This window comes from Pan troglodytes, chromosome 1 (assembly GCF_028858775.2).
Source record: "Pan troglodytes isolate AG18354 chromosome 1, NHGRI_mPanTro3-v2.0_pri, whole genome shotgun sequence".
In the NCBI taxonomy this organism is placed as follows: domain Eukaryota; kingdom Metazoa; phylum Chordata; class Mammalia; order Primates; family Hominidae; genus Pan; species Pan troglodytes.
Window position 1 is genome coordinate 194709810 of NC_072398.2, and position 12824 is coordinate 194722633.

The window sequence follows — 12824 nt, forward strand, 5'->3', positions numbered from 1 at the left end:
ATCCCGTGTCTACAAAGTTAAAAAAAAAAAAATTTTTTTTTTTTGAGATAGGAGTTTTGCTTTTGTTGCCCAGGCTAGAGTGCAATGGCTTAATCTCGGCTCACCGCAACCTCCGCCTCCCGGGTTCAAGCAATTCTCCTGCCTCAGCCTCCCAAGTAGCTGGGATTACAAGCATGGGCCACCATGCCCGGCTAATTTTTTTGTATTTTCAGTAGAGACAGGGTTTCTCCTTGTTGGTAAGACTGGTCTCAAACTCCCGACCTCAGGTAATCCGCCCGGCTCGGCCTCCCAAAGTGCTGGGATTACAGGCATGAGCCACCGTGCCTGGCCTACAAAGTAAAAACTTTTAAAATTAGCTGGATGTAGTGGTAAGGGCCTGTAGTCTTAGCTACTCCAGAGGCTAAGGTGGGAATGGCCTGAGGCCAGGATTTTGAGACCAGCCTAAGCAACATAGGAAGATTCCCCCACCTCTACCAAAAAACAACTGTTTAAATAAAATAAACTTTAAAAACAGAAAGTAACATTAAAAAAAAAAAGATGAAATGACTGATTTTTAAAAACCACTCTGCTCTTTCATCAAAAGGAATTTCTTAGTAGTACAAATCCCAAAGAGACCAAGCCACAGCAGCAAATGGAAAACCTGACATGTAACCCTAACTGGGTAATACTGTAAGAGATGACCAAGAATGAGGGTGCTTATTAATTTTGGTGCATGCAGTCTTTTCTCAGTAAGCAAAGAAGCTTTGAGACTAAAGTCAGCTGTTAATAAAAGTACTGAGGAGATGTGAGACAGGTTTCCTAGTTCCAAGAGAAGAAACCCCATGCAATTTAACTTAGTTACAGAGTATGTGGCACATCTAGTCATAAAGAACCATCAATTTGTTACTCTTTATTACAAAAGAGTCAGCTGGGGGCGGTGGCTCACGCCTGTAATCCCAGCACTTTGGGAGGCTGAGGCGGGCTGATCACCTGAGGTCAGGAGTTCGAGACCAGCGTGGCCAACATGGTGAAACCCCATCTCTACTAAAAATACCACAAATTAGCCAGGCGTAGTGGCAGGTGCCTGTAATCCCAGCTACTCAGGAAGCTGAGACAGGAGAATCTCTTGAACCCAGGAGGCAGAGGTCACAGCGAGCCGAGATCGCGCCATTGCACTCTAGCCTGGACGACAAGAGCAAAACTCCGTCTCAAAAAAAAAAAAAAATAGAGTCAACTTTCTTTCAGGGTCATTTTCCCACCAAGAAACAAATAGTCTTTTTCCTTTTTTCCCCCTCCAGGAAAGAAGAGCGCCTCTAAGTTGCCCTGAGAAGTTAACGCCTGGTCTACAAGGTATACTTCTCTCCTTTATACTCTATTAGCGCCTTGGACATCTTCCCAGCAGTAAAAACTTTAAGTGCTAAAGTACATGTCTATCAAAGACAGTAAGAGTAAGGAATCTATCAAAGATCACAAAGCTAATTAATAGCCAAACCAGGCCCAAACTCCAGGGCCTATTCTATCACACTTTGCTGCCTAGCAAGATTCTGCCAAGTAATGCTGCCTCTTGTCTGTGAAGGGAAAATAATAATCAAATATTTCTCCCCTCCTGCCCCTCAGAATTTGAAGATCTCAGCTCAAAAGCTATCTCCTCAGAGGTTCACCCTGACCACCCAGTCAAAAATAGCCACCAGTCACTCTCTAGGTCCAGTATGTATCTTATTTGCTTCTTCAGAGCAAAACTCAGTATGTGAAACTATCTTGTTTACTTGTTATTCTGTCTTTAATTAGAACGTAAGCTCTATAACAACAGAAACCTCATCTTTCTTTATGTAGTGCTGTATACCCAACGCCCAGAATAGCAAATGCTTAACCAGTGTTTTTATTAATTCATTTTATCCTTGAGGAGGGCATTTTTAATCCCGTTTTACAGATAAGAATTTTGAGGCATAAAGAAGGTAATTAACTTGCCCAAGGTCATACCGCCAAAATCCAAACCACGATCGACTTGCTCATTCATTAATTCATTCAGATGGGGTCTCCCTGTGTTGCCCAGGCTGGTCTCAAACTTCTAAGATCAATGGATCCTCCTGCCCTGGCCTCCCAAAGTGCTAGGATTACAAGCGTGAGCCACCCCGCCCAGCCTCACCGTTGGCACATTTAATCACTATGTTATATTGCTTGTCTAGAGCAGTGTCTGGCATACAAGGGGTACTAACGAACTTATGGAACCAATGAATGCCAAGTGTCCACCCTTACCAAGTTTACAATCTGATAAAGGTGACAAGATATAGATAAACCGAAAGGTAGTATTTATTTTTGTTATATTCAAATAAAATACTTGAATTTCAAGAACTTTCCGAAAGACAAAAAACGCCTAGGAAGCTGCTATAGCTCCAGCTCACAGGGGAAACAAGCAAAATCTTAAGAGACATAATTTAGAGGAGAACTGAGAAACTAATAAGAAGTCAGAGACAAAAGGTGATGAATAAAAGACTGCTAGATGAGGATGCCAAGAACCCACAGTTTTAATCCTGCCAAAAAGATCACACTGTTGCAAGCTCTAGCAAGGTCAAAGATATTTCAATTTGGAGCTATTTTTGGTAGTAGTGTCACTATATGAAGTCAGAATAAAGGAGTAAGTTATTCAGGAGTGGAAGGTGGAGGTATAAACAAACAATTTACAATGAGAATATTAAAAATAAAAATACACTTTGTTTTTTTGGTTGTTCTTAAGCATTATTTTGGGGTTCTCTGGGTTCACTCTTGCCAAATGGAGACCTTTATTTCTGTCACAAGTTCAGGGATATCTATCTATGTCTGCCTAGTAATAGACTGTCTAACATTCTATTTCAACTTGGGTCAGAAATAAAAATCCATCTAGATGACTTACACAACAGGTGGATATCATCAGACTTTAAAAGAATAAAAAAGGGCAACAAGTTAGTGGAAAAGGAAACACTCATTTCAACACTCAGAAACTAGAAAACTAAGAAGCTAATTTTCATTAAGATGAAGAAAAGCTGCCATGTAAATACAAACAGAGCCAAACTTAACAATTCTGCACATACTAAGCTTACCAGAATTGACAAGTGCACTCAAGAGCTGCAATACTGTGACACCCCCCGACTCTCATTCCCGGAGCTTCCTCTTTAATGTGATTTGAAACTAATTATTTTATTTATGTATTTATTTTATTTTATTTTTATTTATTTATTTTTTTTGAGACAGAGCTTTGCTCTTGTTGCTCAGGCTAGAGTGCAATGGCATGATCTCAGCTCACTGCAACCTCTGCCACCTGGATTCAAGTGATTCTCCTGCCTCAGCTTCCCAAGTAGCTGGAATTACAGGCGCCCACCACCATGCCCAGCTAATTTTTTTTACTTTTAGTAAAGATGGGGTTTCACTGTGTTAGCCAGGATGGTCTCGATCTCCTGACTTCGTGATCCGCCCACCTCGGCCTCCCAAAATGCTGGGATTACATGCATGATCCACCGCGCCTGGCAGAAGGACAGAATTTCAAACAGCCTTTTGAATTGATTTCAGATATAATTCTGTCACTAGGAGAAAGAATTTGTTTTCAAACTGTTCTGCAGAGACACTTGAGAGGGTAGCACAAGCCCATCATCCTTTTCAGAAGCCCAAGCCTTCTTGACTCAAACTACTTGTCTAATTACCAAGCAGATCAATGGTCCTTGATCTTGAAAACAGATGCGTTTTACTTAAAACACAATTGTGTTTAAAAAAATTTATCCTTACATTTACGGTCAAAACCCGATTGAAGCCTGGTGCAGTGACTCACGCCTGTAATCTTAGTACTTTGGGAGGCCGAGGCAGGCACATCACCTGGGGTCAGCAGTTTGAGACCAGCCTGGCCAACATGGCAAAACCCCGTCTCTACTAAAAATACAAAAATTAGTCAAATGTGGTGGCAGGCACCTGTAATCCCAGCTACTCAGAAGGCTGAGGCAGGGAGAATTACTTGAACCCGGGAGGTGGAAGTTGCAGTGAGCAAAGATCACGCCAGTGCACTCCAGCCTGGGCAACAAGGCAGGACTCCGTCTTAAAAAAAAAAAAAAAAAAAAAAAAAGGGCTGGGCTCACGACTGTAACCCCACTCAGCACTTTGAGAGGCCGAGGCAGGTGGATCACCTGAGGTCAGGAGTTCAAGACCAGCCTAGCCAACATGGTTAAACCCCCTCTCTACTAAAAAAAATACTAAAATTAGCTGGGTGTGGCAGCAGGAACCTGTAATCCCAGCTACTTGGGAGGCTGAGGCAGGAGAATCGATTGAACCTGGGGGGCGGAGGTGGCAGTGAGCCTAGATTGTGCCATTGCGATCCAGCTTGGGTGATAAAAGCTGAATTCCGTCTCAAAATAATAATAATAATAATTTTTTAAAAAACCCAATTGACCACAAATCTAAAAACTCATTTGGTTTTTCACCCTTTTCAAAAACCAACTGACCATAAATTTAAGGCCAGGCATGGTGGTGCATGCCCACAGTCCCAGCTACTAGGGAGACTTGAGGCAGGAGGATTGCTTGAGCCTGGGAGGTTGAAGATGCAGTGAGCCATGTTTGTGCCACTGCACTCCAGCCTGGGTGACAAAGCACGTTATCTGTCTCCAAAATAAATAAATGTGAGCCACGCATGGTGGTTCACACTTGTAATCCCAGCACTTTGGGAGACTGAAGCGGGTGGATCACCTGAGGTCAGGAGTTCGAGACCAGCCTGACCAACATGGTGAAACCCTATCTCTACTAAATATACAAAAAGTAGCCAGGTGTGGTGGCAGCTGCCTGTACACCACTGCACTCCAGCCTGGGTGACAGAGCAAGACTCCATCTCAAAAAATAAAATAAAATAAATGTGAGGCTGGGTGCGGTGGCTGATGCCTGCAATCCCAGCACTTTGGGAGGCAGAGGTGGGCAGATCTCCTGAGGTCAGGAATTCGAGATCAGCCTGGTCAACATGGTGAAACCCTATCTCTACTAAAAATACAAAAATTAGCCAGGCGTGGTGGCAGGCGCCTGTAATCCCAGCTACTCAGGAGGCTGAGGCAGGAGAATCACTTGAACCTGGGAGGCGGAGGTTGCAGTGAGTCAAGACCGTGCCATTACACTCCAGCCTGGGCAATAAGCATGAAACTCCATCTCAAAACATAAGAATAAAATAAAAATTAAAAAAAGTGTGGATACAAGTCCCTTATTGGATGTATGACTTGCAAGTATTTTCTCCCATTTTGTAGGTTTTCTTTTCACTTTTTTTCTTTATTTATGTTTTTTGAGATGGAGTCTCCCTCTATTTCCCAGGCTGGAGTGCAGTGGCGTGATCTCGGCTCACTGCAGCCTCCACCTCCCCGGTTCAAGTGATTCTCTTGCCTCAACCTCTCGAGTAGCTGGGATTACATTGGTGCAACACCACACCCAGCTCATTTTTGTATTTTTAATAGAGACGAGGTTTCACCATGTTGATCAGGCTGGTCTCAAACTCCTGACCTCAGGTGATCTGCCTGTCTCAGCCTCCCAAAGTGCTGGGATTACAGGCATGAGCCTCCACGCCCAGCTTTACACTTTCTTGATGCTGTCCTTTGAAGCACTTTTTTTTTTTTTTTTTTTGAGGCAGAGTCTGGCTCTGTTGCCCAGGCTGGAGTGCAGTGGCACCATCTCAGCTCACTGCAACCTCCGCCTCCCGGGTTCACACCATTCTCCTGCCTCAGCCTCCCGAGTAGCTGGGACTACAGGCGCCCACCACCACGGCTGGCTAATTTTTTGTATTTTTAGTAGAAACGGGGTTTCACCGTGTTAGCCAGGATGGTCTCAATCTTCTGACCTCATGACCCACCTGCCTCGGCCTCCCAAAGTGCTGGGATTACAGGTGTGAGCCACCACACCCAGCCTTGAAGCACATTTTTTTTTTTTACTCTGCTGAACTCTGTTTTTCTTTTGTTGCTTGTACTTTGTGTGACATGTCTAAGCAGGTTTTGTCTAACCCAAGGTCACAAAGATTTACTCCCAGGTTTTCTTGTAAGGGTTTTCTAGTTTTAGCACTATGTGGGTCTATGATCCATTATTATTTAATTTTTACGAATGTTGTCAAGTAAGAGTCCAACTTTATTTATTTAGAGACAGGGTTTCACTCTGTCACTCAGGCTGGAATGCAGTAGTGCAATCTCAACTCACTGCAGCCTCAATTTCCTGGGCTCAAGTGATCCGCCCACCCCAGTCTCCTGAGTAGCAGAGACTACAGGCATGTGTCACCATGCCTGGCTAATATTTGTATTTTGTAGAGACGGGGTCTCCCCATGTTGTCCAGACTGGTCTCGAACTCCTGGGCTCAAGCAATCCACCCACCTCGGCCTCCCAAGTGTTGGGATTACAGGCATGAGCCACCACACCTAGTCCAACTTTGTTGTTTTGCATGTGGCTATCTAGATCTAGCACCATTCGTTGAAAAGACTATTCTTATCATGCTGTTGCACTCCAGCCTGGGCAATAAGAGTGAAACTCCATCTCAAAAGAGAAAAAAAAAAGAAGACTTCTTTTTTCTTTTTTTTTGAGACAGAGTCTTGCTCTGTCACCCAGGCTGGAGTGCAGTGGTGCCATCTCAGCTCACTGCAAGCTCCGCCTCCTGGGTTCACACCATTCTCCTGCCTCAGCCTCCCGAGTAGCTGGGACTACAGGTGCCCACCACCACGCCTGGCTAGTTTTTTGTATTTTTAGTAGAGACAGGGTTTCGCCATGTTAGCCAGGATGGTCTCGATCTCCTGACCTCGTGATCCACCTGCCTCGGCCTCCCAAAGTGCTAGGATTACAGGCGTGAGCCACCACACCCAGACGTTTTTTTTTTCTTTTGAGACAGACTCTCGCTTTGTCGCCCAGGCTGGAGTGCAGTGGTGCGATCTTAGCTTGCTGCAAGCTCCGCCTTGCAGGTTCATGCCATTCTCCTGCCTCAGCCTCCCAAGTAGCTGGGACTACAGGTGCCTGCCACCACGCCCAGCTAATTTTTTTTGTGTGTGTGTATTTTTTAGTAGAGATGGGATTTCACCATGTTAGCCAGGATGGTCTTGATCTCCTGACCTCGTGATCCCCCTGCCTCAGCCTCCCAAAGTGCTGGGATTACAGGTGTGAGCCACCGCGCCCAGCCAAAAAAGACTATTCTTTCCCCACTGAATTGTCCTGGCACCCTTGTCAAAAATCAATTAATTGGCCGGGCACAGTGGCTCACGCCTGTAATCCCAGCACTTTGGGAAGCCAAGGCGGGTGGATCACGAGGTCAAGAAATTGAGATCAGCCTGGCCAACATGGTGAAACCCCATCTCTACTAAAAATACAAAAATTAGCTGGGCGTGATGGCGCGTGCCTGTAATCCCAGCTACTCAGGAGGCTGAAGTAGAAGAATCACTTGAACCCGGGAGGTGGAGGTTGCAGTGAGACAAGATCGTGCCATTGCACTCCAGTCTGGGTGACAAGAGCAAAACTCCAACTCAAAAAAAAAAAAAAAAAAAAGCCCAATTAATCATAAATGTAAGGATTCATTTCCAGACTCTCAATTTTACTCTACTGACCTGTCTGTCTCTCCTTATGTCAACACCACAGTCTTAATTAGTGTAGCTATAGTACATTTTTAAATAAAAAAAGTGAGTCCTCCAACTTTTCTCTTTTTCAAAATAGTTTTGGCTATTCTAGGTACATGTCCATATGAATTTTAGAATCAGCATACCAATTTCTGCAAAAAGACCATCTGGGATTTTGACAGTGTGTGTGCTGAATCTGTCGATCAATTTGGAGAATATTGCCATCTTAACAATAGTAAGTCTTCCAAATCCATGAACATGAAATGTCTTTCCACAATGTTTCAGTTTTCTGAATATAAGTTTTACACTGGCCTTTGTTAAATTTATTCCTAAATATATTATTTTGTTGCTACTGCAAATGAAATTACTTACGATTGATTTTCACTTGTTAACAATTTCATTTTCTTATTGTTCATTGCTACTGTATAGAAATACAGCTCATTTTGTCTGTGTGTGTGTGTCACACACACACAGTCTTTTTTTTTTTGAGGTGGAGTCTTGCTGTGTTGCTCAGGCTGGAGTGCAGTGGTGTGATCTTGGCTCACTGCAGCCTCCACCTCCTGGGTTCAAGCAATTCTCCTGCCTCAGCCTCCCCAGTAGCTGGGATAATAGGCATGCGCTACCATGCCCAGCTGATTTTTTTTTATTTTTAATAGAGATGGGGTTTCGCCATGTTGGCCAGGCTGGTCTCAAACTCCTGACCTCAAATGATCTGCCACCTCGGCCTCCCAAAGTGCTGGGATTACAAGTGTGAGCCACCATGCCTGGCCTCATTTTTGTATATTGATCTTGTACCTGCAACCTTGCTAAATTCATTTATTAGCTCTAATTGGTTTTTAGTAGAATCCTTAGGTTTTTCTATTTAAGATTATACCATCTGCAAAAAGAGATGATTTTACTTTTTTACCAATTTAGATGCCTCGTGTTTCATTTTCTTGCCTAACTGCTCTGGCTGGAACGTCTAGTACACAATGGTAAATAAAATGGTGAGAGTGGACAGCCTTGTCTTGGTCTTGTTCCTCATCTTAAGGAGAAAGCATTCAGTCTTGCACCTTTAAGTATGATGTTAGCTGTAAATTTTTCATAGATGCCCTTTATCGTATTGAGGAAATTCCCTTCTACTTTGTTGACTATTTTTATAATGAGAAGGTGCTGGACTTCATTGAAATGTGTCTACTGAGATTTTCTTATCTTAAAAGAATGGGAAAAGTTCCTGAGAACTGACTCCATGTGAGCCTGTGCTCCTTATCCCTCTAACCAGGCCTCAGGACAAAGTCTCCACTCTGCTGAGAAGACAGCATGCTTTTCCAGATTAGATAATGCTACATTCGATGACTGTTAGGTAACAAAAAAGAGTTAACTAAATAAGTTTAACAATTCAGGATACCAAACCCAGGAGGCTACAAAATGAACCAGAGACCACATCTGATTTGTTCTCCATTTCATCTTCAGTGCTTTGCGTTTAGCCACAGAGTGGACACTTTGTACTTGCTAAATGAATAAACACTCTTTCACACTTCCTCTTCAATCTCCATTCTCTTCACAAGAAGGAACAATAATTTTAAAAATCAGTTTATCAAATATTAACAATACAGTCAAGGAATAAAATTATGTATGTATCACAGTTCTGCTAACCTAGAAATTGAGATCATTCTCATCCCTTCTACACCTTATTCAAAGGCACATAAGACCAAACTGATCTCGTTAGGGAGACACACCTCATTTACTAGTGCCACGTTTGAACAAAACTTCACTGCCACCAACATCCAGTCAGGAGAGCCATGCTTTCAACAGTCACTAAAGGGAAGAAGTAGGAAATTCTTGGTGAACAAGCCATCAACTGATAGAGATAAGACAGACAAAAATACCAAGAAAGAAATACCACCACCCATAAAGCGTTTTAGACAAAGCAGTGGGGTGGGCCTGACTTGTGTTCTGAATGCCTCTGGACAGTTATGGGAGGAAAGCTGAGCTCAGGTGAAATATGAAACATGTTTACTATTTTACTCTTTTCTCTGGAGATCATCATCTCCTGAGTAAAAGACACAGAAACAGAATAGAGGGCAGCTGTGATATCTCTAGAGTAACACTCTGCCAAGGCCTCATACTCCACCCCATCCCTGAATAAATCAAATCAGAGACCCCTTCATGACATGTACTCTGCTATTAAGTGGCTCTCAAGTTATTAAGTAAGGTAAATCAGTAAATACTAATTTCAATTCTAAGGTCTTCAATTTATAGAAAAGAATATCCACATGTGCATTGGGTACTCTCCTAAAAAGTGGGGGTGATGTCCCTCTGGGGAGAATGGTCATTTAATTTAACTGTTTAAAACATTTAAAGATACAGGCTGGGCGTGGTGACTCAAACCTGTAATCCCAGCACTTTGGGAGGCTAAGGAAGGAGGCTTGCTTTTCAGTCCAGAAGTTCAAGGCCAGCCTGGACAACATGGCAAGACCTTGTCTCTACAAAAAAAATAAAAAATAAAAAAATTATCCAGGGCCAGGCACAGTGGCTCAGGCCTGTAACCCCGGCACTCTGGGAAGCCAAAGGGGGTGAATTACTTGAGGTCAGGAGTTCCAGACCAGCCTGGCCAACATGGTAAAACCCCATCTCTATTAAAAATACAAAAATTAGGCCGGGTGCAGTGGCTCACGCCTGTAATCCCAGCACTTTGGGAGGCCGAGGCGGGCTGATCACCTGAGGTTGGGAGTTCAAGACCAGCCTGACCAACATGGAGAAACTCCTTCTCTACTAAAAATACAAAAATTAGCCGGGTGTGGTGGTATGCGTCTGTGATCCCAACTACTAAGGAGGCTGAGGCAGGAGAATTGCTTGAACTCGGGAGGTGGGGGTTGCGGTGAGCGAAGACTGCACTGCACTCCAGCTTGTGCGACAGAAAGAGACTGCATCTCAAAAAAAAAAAAAAAAAAAAGATAAGAAAAAGCCTGGGCACAGTGGCTCATGCCTGTAATCCCAGCACTTTGGGAAGCCAAGGTAGGCAGATCACGAGGTCAGGAGTTCGAGACTAGCCTGACCAACATGGTGAAACCCCGTCTCCACTAAAAATACAACAATTAGCCAAGTGTGTTGGCACGCACCTGTAATCCCAGCTACTCAGAAAGCTGAGGCAGGAGAATCGCTTGAACCCGGGAGGCGGAGGTTGCAGTGAGCAGAGATCGCATCACTGCACTCCAGCCTGGGCAACAGAATGAGACTCCATCTTGGGGGAAAAAAAAATTTGCCTGTGTTATGAAAACAAAATTATCCTGGAACTTGGCACTGAAATTCTTAAAACTTTAAATACTGAATTCTGTGGAATTTGGTAGAACTTACTTTAAAAACATGAAATCTGTAGTTACAGATGTACATATAAGACATATCTATATAAGGACATACAGCAAACTGTTATCAGTGATTATTTCTGCAGAGCAGAAAGAAGCTAACAGGAAGGGAACAGGAGAAGGAGGGATATGAGGCGGGAAGAAAGGGCAGGAGCACTTGCTTCTTACTTTAATTTTTTTAGGCAGAGATTTCTCCCCCATTATTCTAAAAAAAAAAGTTAACATTCCATGAGTTGTGTACATTATTTTATTTTTAATATGAAATCAAACATCTACCTGCTTTTTTCTGATATTAAAAAAACCTGGCTGGGCGCAGTGGCTCACACCTGTAATAATCTCAGCACTTTGGGAGTCCGAGGCAGGCGGATCACCTGAGGTCGGGAGTTGGAGACCGGCCTGACCAACGTGGAGAAACCTCGTCTCTACTAAAAATACAAAATTCGCTAGGCGTGGTGGGGCATGCCTGTAATCCCAGCTACTCAGGAGGCTAAGGCAGTAGAATCGCTTGAGCCCAGGAGGCAGAGGTTGCAGTGAGCCAAGATCGCGCCATTGCACTCCAGCCTGGGCAACAAGAGCGAAACTCCGTCTCAAAAAAAAAAAAAAAAAAAAACCTAAACAAATAGAACTGTATTTTTAATTATTTAGAGTCCATGTCCATTTTGGAAATCTTCTCACAGTAAATCTACTTTGCCTTTTTATGACTTTAAAGAAGGTTTAAAAGGGCCTGTCTTATAGCTGCGCGAAGTGGCGTGCGTGCGTGTGCATGTGCCTGTGTGTGTGTGTGTCAGGGTCTCACTCTGTTGTTTCAGACTGGAGTGCAGTGGCTCGATTATAGCTCACTGCAGCCTCAACCTCCCCGGCTGGCTCAACCAATCCTCCCACCTCAGCCTCCTGAGTAGCTGGGACTACCGGCACGTGCCACTACAGCTGGCTAACTTTTCGTATTTTTTGTAGAGACAAGGTCTCGCCGTGTTGCCCAAGCTGGTTTCAAACTCCTGGGTTCAAGGAGTCCTCCCTCCTCAGCCTTCCAAAGTGCTGGGATTACAGGCATGAGCCAATGTGCCCAGCCTGTTTATTTTATTATAGAAGTATTGATTCAAACATACACAAAAGTAGAAAGAACAGTATAGGGAACCCAAGTGTTTCCGTCATCCAGCTTCAAACATTATCAATACTCTGCAGGCAGACTGTATTCTTGGTCAAAATCCGAACAAGTGTGGATAAATAAAGCCAGTTTCTGCAGCTCCTTTTGTGTATTTTCCTCCTTAAAAAAGACTTTATTTTAAAAAAGAGACATGCAGCTGTAAACAGTGGCTCACACCTGTAATCCCAGCACTTTGGGAGGTTGAGGGGTAGGACTGCTTGAGCCCAGGATGTCGAATCAGCCTGGGCAACATAGTGAGACCCTGTCTCTACAGAAGATCTAAAAAAAAAAAAAATTAGCTGGGCATGATGGTGAGCTCCTGTAGTCCCAGCTACTTGGGAGGCTGAGGTAGGAGGATGGCTTGGGCCCAGGTCCAGGCTGCAGTGAGCAATGATTGCTCCACTGCACAACAGCCTGGGTTATGTGCTTTTCCACGTGTGTGCTCTGCAAATACATCTAAAAAGAGAATCAATTACAGCAAATAACATTCTAATTCAAACTCAAACACATCTAAAGTAAACTCCAAAGTACAACCTTAAACTCTCCCCCAATTACAGGACATGAAGTAGTCCAAAATGTCATTCCCAGTGGAGGCTCTTCCATCAACTTGTTTTTAGACATGAGAATACTTCATAACCACTGAGAAAAGTATCACGAGAGGGGAGAAAATACATAGTAAACTACTTTTTTTCATTAGCAACCCCAAAAGGCTGCAGCTTCTAACTCTATGGTGTCCGAAATCCACTGTAAAAAAAGTGAGCTCGCTTCAACTGTTTGTTTGGC

The 12824-nt window shown here is 43.6% G+C and overlaps 1 protein-coding gene across 14 annotated transcripts in view; it reads right to left on the reverse strand.

The window, feature by feature from the left end:
* The window catches only part of THRAP3 (thyroid hormone receptor associated protein 3), an 80005-nt gene that overhangs the window by 23258 nt on the left and 43923 nt on the right, over positions 1 to 12824 (reverse strand). For 4 of the 14 annotated variants that reach the window (XM_016959240.4, XM_063782597.1, XM_063782584.1 and 1 more), the window contains exon 3: positions 9272 to 9350. The exons of the other annotated variants lie outside the window; for them this stretch is intronic. The gene's annotated coding sequence lies outside the window, so the exon portion shown is untranslated. The remainder of the gene's footprint in view (positions 1 to 9271; positions 9351 to 12824) is intronic. 14 annotated transcript variants of the gene reach the window in all.